Raw genomic sequence first — 12,518 nt, 5'->3', positions numbered from 1 at the left:
ATATCCAGTCTTGAAACTCCATTCCCTCAGACTTGTCTCATGGTTTCATTTCACGTGACGTTGCCATTGGGAATTTCGAACCACTGTTGTCACAACTTGTTATAGTCTGTGATGGCTTAACAACTAGCTCAGATATGTCTCTGAATTGTTTGTACCTAACAAATGTAGGCAACAGACACCAAGAACCAAAGGGATTCATATTTTTATCCGTGATCATAAAATAAACTTTGGGGCTATGATCCGGGCATACTGTACATGTGTCCGTTAAATTGATTGAAGAGCATAAATGATATGATGCAAATCTGCGCAGGACAGTGACCTACGTCTTGGACAGAGTTGCATTTTACTTTGCACCTAATGCTGCTATCACTGTAATGAAATTAAAACAGGCAAAAAAATGGAATTAATAAATCTACTTTGCCGCAGATTTACTGCACTTCTTTAGACATCTTAATTGTAACAGCAGTAGCATGTTCTCGAGGATGATGGTGTCCCATTGTTAAAGTCATGTGCCACTAAGCGTATTGCATGTGATCGAAGTTTACTATACAAGAAAAAATCAAAGTAGTAGAGAAGTGGGTGGCCATATAACAGATAAGAGAAACATAAGAGGTGTAGAATACAGGATGGAAAATGTTAAGGGATATCAAATAGAGAAAGAATGTAAGGAGTTCACGTCTGGGTGATCATCTGGAAGTCCCAGGGCTTTGATGGGTTAGTGAAGGGACTCCTGTATTTCATCCTATGGTGATAAGACGCTGCTCTCTCAAGGAAATGTGACAAGCATTCACACCCTACTACAAGTACAAGGTTCAGTTCTATTTGTAAGCACCTGGTTTCTCAAAAGTGAACAGTCACCCAAAGTTGAAAAACCTGTATGGTTCAGTTTAGTTTCCCGCGTAACTTCCAAAAGGCTGCTGATTGTCAAAATGTGGATTTTCGATGCACCAGCTATATAACTTAGGGACCATATATCTTTCATTTTGTTCCTGTAGTATTTATCCCAAATAAAACCAAGCACTCTCACATGTATCAGTTCCTTTAACAGTCTGCCACAACAAACATGCCAGAAATTCTTCCTTCCCCACATCCTTTATTCAATGAGTTTAACTTTTGCTCATAAGATAACTCACCTGACTTGCAAAAGATCATCCCTCACTGGCATGTCTATGAACTTTATGAAAGGAAGCTCTCATCCGCTTGTAGCTTGAACCTCATACCTTTAAACCGCTTTTCACACTTTGATTCTTTAGCTTAAGTTTTGAATATCTCTGATTTTAATGTATCTGATGGAATAATCAAGAATTACACCCAGTTTTCATTTATAAAGCCACTCAGTGGTATGGTGAGGCCAGACAGCATTAAACTTGGATGATTGTGAGTATAGCTGTGTCCCTGAGGGGGCCCTGCAATGGAATGGTGCCCGACTCCAGGACTGTTTTGTTCCTTGTACTTAATTCTGCTAGGATAGCCTCCAGAGCTTACGGGCCGCTGAAACATATTAGACGAGTATGACAATCATATGTTATGCTAATACGAATGGTTTATAGAAATCAAACACACGAAAGCTATAGATTTCACTTTTATTTACAAGTGTGCTTTTGTTAAATAGTGGCTATGTTTAAAGGAATGCTTCACTCAAAAATGATACTTTTTAATATGTTTCTTACCCCATGTACTTCCTAGTGAAGTTTTAATCTCATCTTTTCATCTATGCATTGTAATGGATGATATGAAGAGATTTTTATTCTGATGAGGATGAACCCTTACCCTTAACAAGAGCTTCATACAATGTGCCAGAAGGAATAGACTGGCATTCCTGGAAGGAAGTTGCTGATCTGGCCTGAATGGCACAACAATGGAAGGACCATTATTAGCCCAAGATAACCTTTCTGAAGTACATTCTCCCCCAATATACAAAGTGGCAGCACTCCTGTACTGCTGCTCCCTTATATCCTCCTTGCAGGGCATTCTGGGGATCCGAGTCCTGAGCATACGGCCATGCTTGATTCCATTGGTGCCATTGGGGGAACTGCATCAATGGACTGTTTGTACTTTGGGAAAATTCTACCTGACCCAAAAGTGCTTCCTTCTGGCATTGTCCTGACACTGGGATCATTCTCAGGTCCTTCTTAACAGGGAGTCTGCCACCTCACCTCAGGGAGTTGGACTTAGGAGAGGAGACTGACAACACTTGTCTGGGAGGAGTGGAAGACAGAAAGAGAGAGAAAAGAAGGATTGTGCTTTGTGAAAAGAAGCCTGTTAAAGGTATACTATTCAATAAAAGTACTTCTTTTGAACCTGGTGACTTGTGTCTGGGGTTTGGGGCTTGGTGGTGCCCCCTAGTGCTCACATGTATAATGCGAAGTTGACTCACTCACTCACTCACTCACTCACTCATCAACAAAAAATGCTACTTTTAAAAATGTAAAATTTGTCAGGATGGTACATCTAGGTCAGTAGGCATTGACTAGGAAAGGACATTTTGATATATCAATATTTAGAGGTGCGGTGGGCTGGCGCCTTGCCCGGGGTTTGTTTCCTGCCTTGCGCCCTGTGTTGGCTGGGATTGGCTCCAGCAGACCCCCATGACCCTGTAGTTAGGATATAGCGGGTTGGATAATGGATGGATGGAATTTTTAGGGGTATAAAAAACTAAATACTCCAAAATCTCAAAAGTGTTTTGAGTGATTTGAGAAAATGAACCGATAAGTGTTTTTTTCCTTAATAATGCTCTGGCGAGAGGGACATTCTAGTACGCTGAATCTCCTGTTTCATTATATAACTTACAGCAATCTGACAGAGAAATGTGGCGTGCCAGTTTATACAAATGGAAGCCATCTGCAGAAGTGGAGTGAAAGGAGAAAGTCAGCGTCATAGAGCTGTAGCAGCCAATGCTGGATGGCACAGCCCCCTTATTATATAAGTAGCTGTGTAAGCCCGTTCTGTAAAAAGCCCGGAACCCTAAAAACTATTGAAATCATCAAGAAAAAAAAACTGAAATGTAGAGATGTCAGGTAATTGAAAGGAACAACTCTGGGTATCTTTCTCCTAGGAGGTTTTGTTTTGCCGACGTGCTCACATTGCTTGTGCATTAGTGGCAGGAGGAAAAGTAAAAGGGATACCATTTTGCCGATGTCAGCAGCTAAGCGACTTTGTCTTTCTTTGGAGGTTTCGTTTTACCGACGTGCTGGCCTCACTTGTGTACTAGCGGATAAGCGAGTTTTCACGACTCCACCTCTCACTTTTGGTCCGGACAGACACACACACTTCCATGCGTAGACGTTTATATATAAGATGCTGATTCTAGTGGTGAGCGGTATGCCTGATTAACCGCTATAATGGAGTATTTTCTTCTTCCAGTATGAATTTAATAACAAATATTTTACTGGTATGTTATAATCTGTGGAAAACTACATTTAAACACAAAAGGAGAACACAGAAGGAAACTGGAAATGTGTCAATGTATGTGTGCCTTCAAGGTAATGACTTTTGTATGGACTTGTATGAGACTTGTGTGGAATACATGATCCTACTCCTTTAATAGTATTTCCCAGAGCGCTGTACAGTTGATGCTAACAGGAAGGAGTGAAGAATTCACGTCATAGTGCTGGGATTATTTGGTAGCAGCTGCAGTGAGCAAGCAAGTGCATCAGGGTAAGGAAAAAAACAAACAAACTGCACTTTCCAGTTCTAGAGAGATAATAACATGCAATGGAATCTGTGGGGTCCAAGCCTTAGTGAGTTCATACTTCCTGTCTGCAAGAATTTTTTACTGTTCTGATATTTAAACCTATTCATATTATCTCAAGGGAGCATGGTGGTGCAGTGGTTATCATGGCTGCCTTACAGCTCAGGTCACTGCTTGGCCACAATAATTGGTCTAGCATAGTTGGCAGATGTTTCCCAAGCCCTATATATATATATAGTGCACTCCAAACTAATTCAGTTTCTCCTACCCCATTGTCTTCAATGCATTTTACTGACTTCAGCAAAGCTCCTGAACATTTCCTTGATTTTGCTGAACTCGAGGTAATGCGAATTCAGTTGGTTTCACTCATGATTACTCCCCAACCTGAAGTATAAAGCCAAAGGGTTGTCCCTCATCAGAGACATAATGGTGGCCACGTGTCTTGGAACACAGGCAACAGCATAAATACACAATATACAAATACTAAACAATAAATAAACTTAATAATACAAAACACATGAAAACTACTAATTCAAAATAACAAAAACAACAATAAAATGCGAAATAAACATCACATAGGGAACACACCCTGGTTCTAATGTAACAGTAGGGCACAGGTGGTGCACTGACACATTTTATTTTTAATTTTATTTGAAGAAAATAACATTCCATACAATCAAGTTAAAGAGAAAGAGAGGAGAGCCAACAGCACTGACAATGCTTTAAAAACAACAAAGAAGGGAGAATGTCCTTTTCTCCGATATAAATGCTTTTTCCAAAATTTAATTAATCAGATCTTCCATCCATTCACTATTCAACCCGCTATATCCTAACTACAGGGTCACGGGGTTCTGCTGGAGCCAATCCCAGCCAACACAGGGTGCAAATATGGCAGTTCTTGAAATATTTTAAAATAGTTTTGAACAGATTCTATAAGGAAGAATTTGATTTTTTTCCAATTTCAAATAGCATAGAATATGAGTTACCCACTGACTTAAAATAAGTGGGTTGAGATTCTTCCAGTTGAGCAAAATAAGTCTATGTGCTAGTAGTGTGGTAAAGGCAATTACAATCAATGTGTCCTTCTCCAATTTAAGCCCACCTGGGAGTCCACCAAACACAGCTGTTAATGGGTCAGGAGTGATTGTCACGCTAAGGCTGTCTGATAGTGTGACCCGACATTTGTGCGATAGACATATGCGTGCCGACAAAATAGCGCCGATTAAAACGCACCATCAAAATCTCCCCGACAAAATCGTGAAAGTTTCATTAAATATGAATTACTAGTTTAAAGCATATATAATAATGTTTATTTTAGAAGTCAATATTATGAGAGGCGGCATGCCATCAGCACGGCACGCAGATAGTCCTTAAGATCACGCCCTGTATATGTAGGAAGAATTGCAGCAAGAGTGTCCCACTCTCTTGGCCTCTCTCGCGATTTTATCGTGGCGATTTTGTCGGCGCGCATTTGTCGAAAACCAGTTAGCGGTTTTGTCGGCACTCATATCGCACTTTTGTAGGTGAACCGTCTGATAGACATTCAAAGATATGTGTCCAAAATGATGTTAATTTGTGGCACTCCAAAACATGTGGCCCAGTGAGGCTGGAGCTAGATTGCAACGTACGCAGGTTAGATCTTGCCCTGGATAAATTTTGGATGATTTTAAACAAGATAAATGTGATTGATGAAAGGTTTTAAGTTGACTGATTGAATGCTTTTTGAATAAGCATTGACATATTTTGAAAAAGTAAAATAAAATGTAACTTGCGCAATTTCCTATCACTCCATTAGTGCTCAAAATATTGATGTGATTCCATCATTTATTCTAATTATACTGAGGTATTTTCTCAGGGTTCTTTCCACAAAGTTCCAGAAACTGGCACCAGGGCTAAGCAGAACATCAGCTAAGTTGATTTGTGTCTTCTCGTTTATCATGGCCTGAAAGTGATGACATGATGCATGTTGGCCGGATATGCAAGTAAGAATTTCACTGTACTACTGCTACTACTGCATATTACTGAAATACAATGCTGTCTTATGATCTTCAAATGTAACAGTATCTTTCACAAAAAAAAAAACACTTAAAGGCATTGGCTCTCAAAAACTACACACTTTCTAAAGGCTTTAGTAATTGAAGGCCTGTCTGCGTTAAGAGGAGTTATATTATTGCATTGTATACTTAAATATGACAAGATGTTCACATTTCTTACACAACACAAATATAACCCATGCTTTAGAACAATGGTTTAAATTGCTTTGTTGCATGTCTTTTGTAATTTTATCCATAAAGAAGAAAACACTCATGGCCTTGAGACAGAAAATTATTACAGAAAATGGGCATGTCTTAATTAAAATCCAACAGTCCAGTTCAATCAATCACTGTCACAGCAGAGTATCTGGGATTGTTTGTTCATTGTGACCAGCTATAATAAAGCACAATTGTGTAAAACAAAAAAAAAAAGATTCTTTGTGACTCAAAGCTTTCTCACTGAAATGACACATTAAATGCATGATATTCATTTTCAAAATGCCCTCATGTAAATGTTATATTGTTAAGTGCCACTCTGTGGTACAATTCAAAAACAGACAAAAAAAAAAAAGCCCAGAAAGTATTTCGTGTCCATTAAAACAGATGTAAAATAATAAGTACAATGTAGTAAAACTTCAAAATGCCAAATTTAAGCACATGCTATTGGTTTTCCCCTAAATGCAAATGCAACGCTTGAAAATTGTCCACTTCCTTGTATTTATTCCAAAATTATTTTTCATTTCCATTCAAGATCATAGCACCTTTGAGACCATTCCAGCAATCGTTTACTGACTGCAACAGTTATACATAAATCTGGGGGCAAATTTAATTTTATATTTTTTTGTATTAAGCAGAAAGCCATGTAAAATAAAGTTTCACTATTTACTTTTCAGGATATTTGGGATGGCCACTACAATTATTCTCTTAGGCAACTTGTTTTTGTAATGTCAGGCACCCATGTTTATTGACAACTTTAAAGTAGCATTTGATGAGTGAGCAGGTTAGCATTGGACTGGTCCTGCCCAGGCATGGTTCCTGCCTTAATAATAATATTTAATTACATTTATATGGTGATTTTCTAACTTACTCAAAGCACTTTACATACACAGTGGTGAACAATTTAAAAACCACTGCCAATGTGCAGCATCCACCTGGGTGATGCAGTCCCAGCCATTCTTGCATCAGTGCGCTCGTCACACACTAGCTATTAGGTGGTACAGGAGTGATAGAGATGGTTAGCCAATAACCGACACAGGATCTGCCAATTTTTTTTATCTTTTATACTTCGTCAATGCATCGAGGCATTGGGATCCACACACAGATCATAGGGTATGCGCCCCCTGCTGGCCTCACCAACACCTTTCCTAGCAGCAACCCAAGCTTTTCCTAAATTGTTTCCCATCCAAACATGCTTTGGTGTCAGTTGGATTTCTTATTCTTAACTGCAGGTGGTATGGCTGCCTTGCACCATATGCTCTCAGTTGTAGCTCTGTCTTCCGACAACCCTGTGTAAGAATAAGCAGACTGAGAAAACAAAATATTTTTGTGAGCACTACAATTTTGAGACATCATATTTCCTCTGTGAACAGGCATTAGTGTATGAAGCTGTACTAGTGATTAATCAAGCTTTTTGTGTCTTTCAATGTATTAATGATATGGAAGTGGAGATGGTTAAAAATGTGGCATCCGGAACTGGAACAAGAAGGAGACAGATGTGCTCTTTTGAGTATTTTATAGTGCTGGACTGGCTTTAACCCACTGAAGGTGATATTACAAAATAAATAACTTTTTATTCAACCTTCAATCTGTGTTCAGCTGAGCTGTGTCTGGGGCTTAGGGATGCTTCCTAGTGACCACAGTAAGAAAATGTGCTATAGAAATAAATGTTGTTGACATTACATATATATACAAAAAACAACATTTATTTCTATAACACGTTTTCATAGAAATGATGTAGCTCAAAGTGCTTTATAAGATAAAGAAAAAATATAAAAATTAGGCAATGCTAATTAATAAAGAATAAAGTAAAGTCTGATGGCCAGGGAGGACAGAAAAAACAAAATCTGCAGGGGTTCCAGGCCACGAGACCTCCCAGCCCCCACTGGACATTATACCTAAAATCAATGATCTAATCAGTCCTCATGGTTTTCAGGCTTCACATGGAAGAATTAGATGATGATGGTCATGTGCATGCCTGGGCTTCAATCCATCAATGTATGGACAGCATGGTGCTTTGATCAAGTAGTGGTGGCAAAGATCGAGAACAGAAAGAGAACAGCAGAGAAAGTAGAGGTTAGTATTGATTGTGGAGCCATGATAAAAACGATAATTAAATGCATATACAGAATATCAGAGTTACACTAGGATGAAGCCATGAGAAAGCCATGTTAAAGTAATGGGTTTTTAGCAGTTTTTTAAAGTTCTCTACCGTATCAGTCTGGCGAATTTCTGTTGGTAAGCTATTCCAGATTTTTGGTGTATAACAGCGGAAGGCCGCCTCACCACTTCTTTTAAGTTTAGCTCTTGGAATTCTAAGCAGACACTCATTTGAAGATCTAAGGTTATGATTTGCAGTGTCAGGTGAAAGGCATTCTGAGATATAGGATGGTGCGAGATTATTTAAGGGCTTTGTAAACTATGAGCAGTATTGTAAAGTCAATTCTAAATGACACAGGTAACCAATGTAATGACATAAAAACTGGAGAGATGTGCTCAGATTTTCTTTTCCTAGTTAAGATTTTAGTAGCTGCATTCTGCTCTGGTTGCAGTCAATTAATGTTTTTTTGTGTGGTCCTGAGAGGAGTGTGTTACAGTAATCTAGTCAGCTAAAAACAAAAGCGTGAACTAATTTTTCAGCATCTTGCAAAGTTATAAGGGGTCTACTTTTTGCTATATTTCTTAAGTGAAAAAATGCTATCCTAGTAATCTGATTAATATGTGATTTAAAATTTAGGTCAGAGTCAATAATTACCCCTAAATTCTTTACTTCTAATACCCTCATTATATCCATTTTTGCCAATCACTACGATTTTTGATTTCTCCTTATGTAGTTTGAGAAAATTACTACTCATCCATTCAGAAAGCGTGAGACAAGAGAGTCGGGATCATCAGGCGCTATTGATAAATACAGTTGTGTGTCATCAGCATAGCTGTGGTAGCTCTCCTTGTGCCCTGAGATAATCTGACCTAATGGAAGCATGGAGATCGAAAAGAGCAGTGGACCCAGGATAGATCCTTGTGGACCAAGGTGAAGCCAACCCATGACTAGACACCAATACACGGCAGGTCACATTTACACACATACTCATACAGGGTACTGTGATTCACTTCATAAAAAAAAAAAAGAAATTGCACTTCTCTTCCAGAAAAATGTTTGCTATTGACACAAGAAGAAAGTTATTTAGTGTTGTCTGGAAGCATTTCCATGCTTTAATGCCACATATGTCTTCCGATTTGTAGTATTTTATTTAGTATGAAAAAAAATCCCATCAGATTCATTTCCTGGCTCTTATAGACATTTTGTTGTGCTGCCAAATGTGTTCTGATAACATGATTCTCTTGATCTTGGCAATCAAAATCCTAAAGATGCATAAGACACAGAAAAAAAACTTGAATCTCCATGGCACTTGGCGACTGCATGTCCTCAGCCTCTTCAGTGGAAATCAAGAAACAAGAAAAGGAAGCTGTTAGGTAACAGTATCAGTAATGGCAGAGTGGGGACTTTCTGCGCAGTGAAGAAAACACGGTAATGTGCATGACTGGTGCAGTTTAATATGTGTCTGTGTGCAGAATGTTACATTTAAAAAAACACGCTGTTCTCCTCCTCTCTGATGTGAAAGAGAGGAATATGTGCGGCAGGTTATATGCATTACACAGCTGCAAAAAAGAACAGATAAATATGGTAGTGTGAACAAGGCTTTAGGGAGAGGTTTTCTATGGTTTCCACTATAAGTAATTTCCAAACATTTTTAGTGAGTTTTGTGGTTCACAATTGTGTAAAACACATTTTCGAGTCCGTTTCTCAAAACTGCATGTAAATTGACCTACACAGATCCAATTTTCAGTTGCTAATTAGCCTAAAATGCACAGCTTCGGGGTGTCTGGGAGTTTAGTTTTGATGCAAACATGGCCATGCTGAAGATAGCTGATGCGTAGATTGAATCACAGGTTGACAAATTCAGTTTTAGTGTTTCTGTGGATTTTGCTTGGGGTCCAATTACTTGGCTGGCTTTCCTAAAACATCCACAAGATAAGCAGAGCAGGTATGGAAAATTGATCAATGAATTTTTAAGAAGATTTGAAAAATGCGTGAGTAAACATAACTTCTTGAGACAAGATATCATAATGAATCTGTGGTGCAGGTGAAGGAGTTTGCTAAATAAGTACTATATCACTTGTTGTACCTACTCACAATGTCACAGTGATGGGTGTATGTAAAAGTGCATCTTTGTAAGTGTGGCTTTGTATGTGTGTAGACAGAAATAATAGTTCTTTCTCTTGCCAGATAGTTCACATTCCCAGAGCTTTTTGGCTTGACTGCTCTATGTGGGATCCATCATCAAAGAACCAAATGAATCATATCATTGAACAACTGAGCACATCCTGCAGCTGGACAGACACAACCCATTTGTGCTTCACTGGCTTGAAAGGAACTGAATAAAAACTTGCACTGAGCCCATCTGAATTCAAATGTGAGAAAGGTGAAGTATTATAATTAGGCTTTATCTATTCAAAGCACTAGAAAACCGCCATCAATTAGATTAGACTGAAAGAGCAGGGTAATTCTACACCTGCACAAGCAGAGCTGGGAAATGGCCCGAGAGTGCCATTGTTTGTCAGAGTGCTGACGCGCATTGGCAATGTCAGCTTCTTATGGAAAACAGACCCTCAGCTACACAGTATAATTCTCAGGGTTTTGAAGGCGAGGTTGGGTTTTTTACCAAGCTGATCACTTAAAATCTTAAATGACCTTCCCACTTGAGATCAGCACTGACATTTTAGAATTTCCAGACGGCTGGGCTAGGTTTGTTCAAATTGTACAAGTTGGACTGGCACGTATTCAAAAAAATGAATTACCGTACTGTTCTGAGCAGTTTATATTCTTGACGTAAGATGGTCTGATTGACAATTTCAGTTTGTAATAAGGGGGAGAGCCCTGAAGTTGTGTTTTAAAGTCCTGCATTTCTTATTGTTATGCACACCAAAGTATCCAATTCTAAATCCCAGCCTGCCTAATCCATTTCAAGGTTGCCAAGGACCAGGGCCTGTCCTGGCAGCATCGGAGGCAAAGCAGGAACAAGTCAGTCCAACACAGAGTACATTCACCCACTGCCGCATCTACGTAGGGTCAGTTTAGAGCCGTTATTGCACCTATCTTGAATGTTGTGGGGATAAACCAGAATACTCAGAGAAAATTCTGACAAAGAGAATATGTAAACAGTAACTATATGTAGGGTTTAGTAAAATTAAACACAAAACCTCTGGGGAAAAGAGAAGGCATACTGGGGAATCCAGAGTTCATCTGTATGCTGCATAAGGATGGCAGAGGCTACACTATCACAAGACCAAATGGGCAATACAAGAAACAGAGCGATGTGTCCCAGCAGCTGGCACAGCAGATGCCAAAGAGATTCCAGTAGGATTCTATAAGAAAGGAATCCTCTAGATGTGATGGACACTTGACCCTCCATAAAGAAGTGGAGAGAGGATGTTGAAAGTTGGCAACAGAGTGGTGGGAGGGGGGGTTTAAAAGGGGTAATGGGCACAACTGTGGCACAATGGGCAGCACTACTGTGACAGAGATCCAACATATCCCAATGTCTGCAGGGAGTTTTCTCCAGGTACTCCATTTTGCCCCCCACATTGACAAAGACAAACAGGTTAGGTTAACTGGTGACTATAAACTATCCCCAGTAAATGCAAGCATGGGTGTGTGTGTGTGGCTTATGACAGGCTGGCACAGGTCTTTTTTTTCTTCCTTGTGCCCAGACTGGCCTCTGCCCTCTGCAACCTTGAGTTGAATTAAGCAGGTTGTAGAATGTGTTTATGTATGAAAGGAGGCGAAGTATGGTCCTAAGTCAAGATAAATGAGACAAGTAGCATTTTAAAATCCAAAATCCAGACTGTTTTGCAGGTTGCTAGCCATTACCCTCCAGACAGTTACGTAGCAATACATGATGACTGAAAGAAATGGGACAATGTGGCCCTATTAAGGTAGGCAGCATGGAGACTTGCCTAGCAGATTTGCCCCTTAAAGATTTACTGATCAGTCACCGTGACACCAGTTCAAACCTGGTGTCCCTGGTAAGTGGCTTTAGCCACCTGAGGCAGAAAGTGCTTATAAAAAGCATTCACCCCATTCGATGTTTTTAGATTTTATTGAATCAGAGTGAATTTAATTAGGTTTTTTTGAAGCTAATCAACAGAAAAAGACTCTTTAATGACAAAGTGAAAACAGAGCTCTGCAAAGTGGTCTAAATTATTTACAAATGTAAAACACAAAATAACTGATCTCAATTGTATTCACTTATTAAAGGTCAGTATATGGTAGATGCAATGTTGCCAGACATGACAGCCTTGAGTCTGTGTGTGCAGGTCTTTTTATTGGCTTTGCACATTTGGACACTCCTGTTTTGTGTAGCTTTGACCTTATGCTTCAGGCCGTAGTCTTGCTGGCAAAACAAATCATCTCCCAAGGTCCATGTCTCTTGTAGAATGACTCAGGTTTTCCTCTAGCATTTTCCTGTACTTTGTACCCTCTACCCCTCCAAGTCCTAAATGGCATGTTGCACAGA

Source organism: Polypterus senegalus, chromosome 16, assembly GCF_016835505.1.
Source record: "Polypterus senegalus isolate Bchr_013 chromosome 16, ASM1683550v1, whole genome shotgun sequence".
Classification (NCBI taxonomy): domain Eukaryota; kingdom Metazoa; phylum Chordata; class Cladistia; order Polypteriformes; family Polypteridae; genus Polypterus; species Polypterus senegalus.
Note: the sequence above shows the minus strand (reverse complement) of the source record.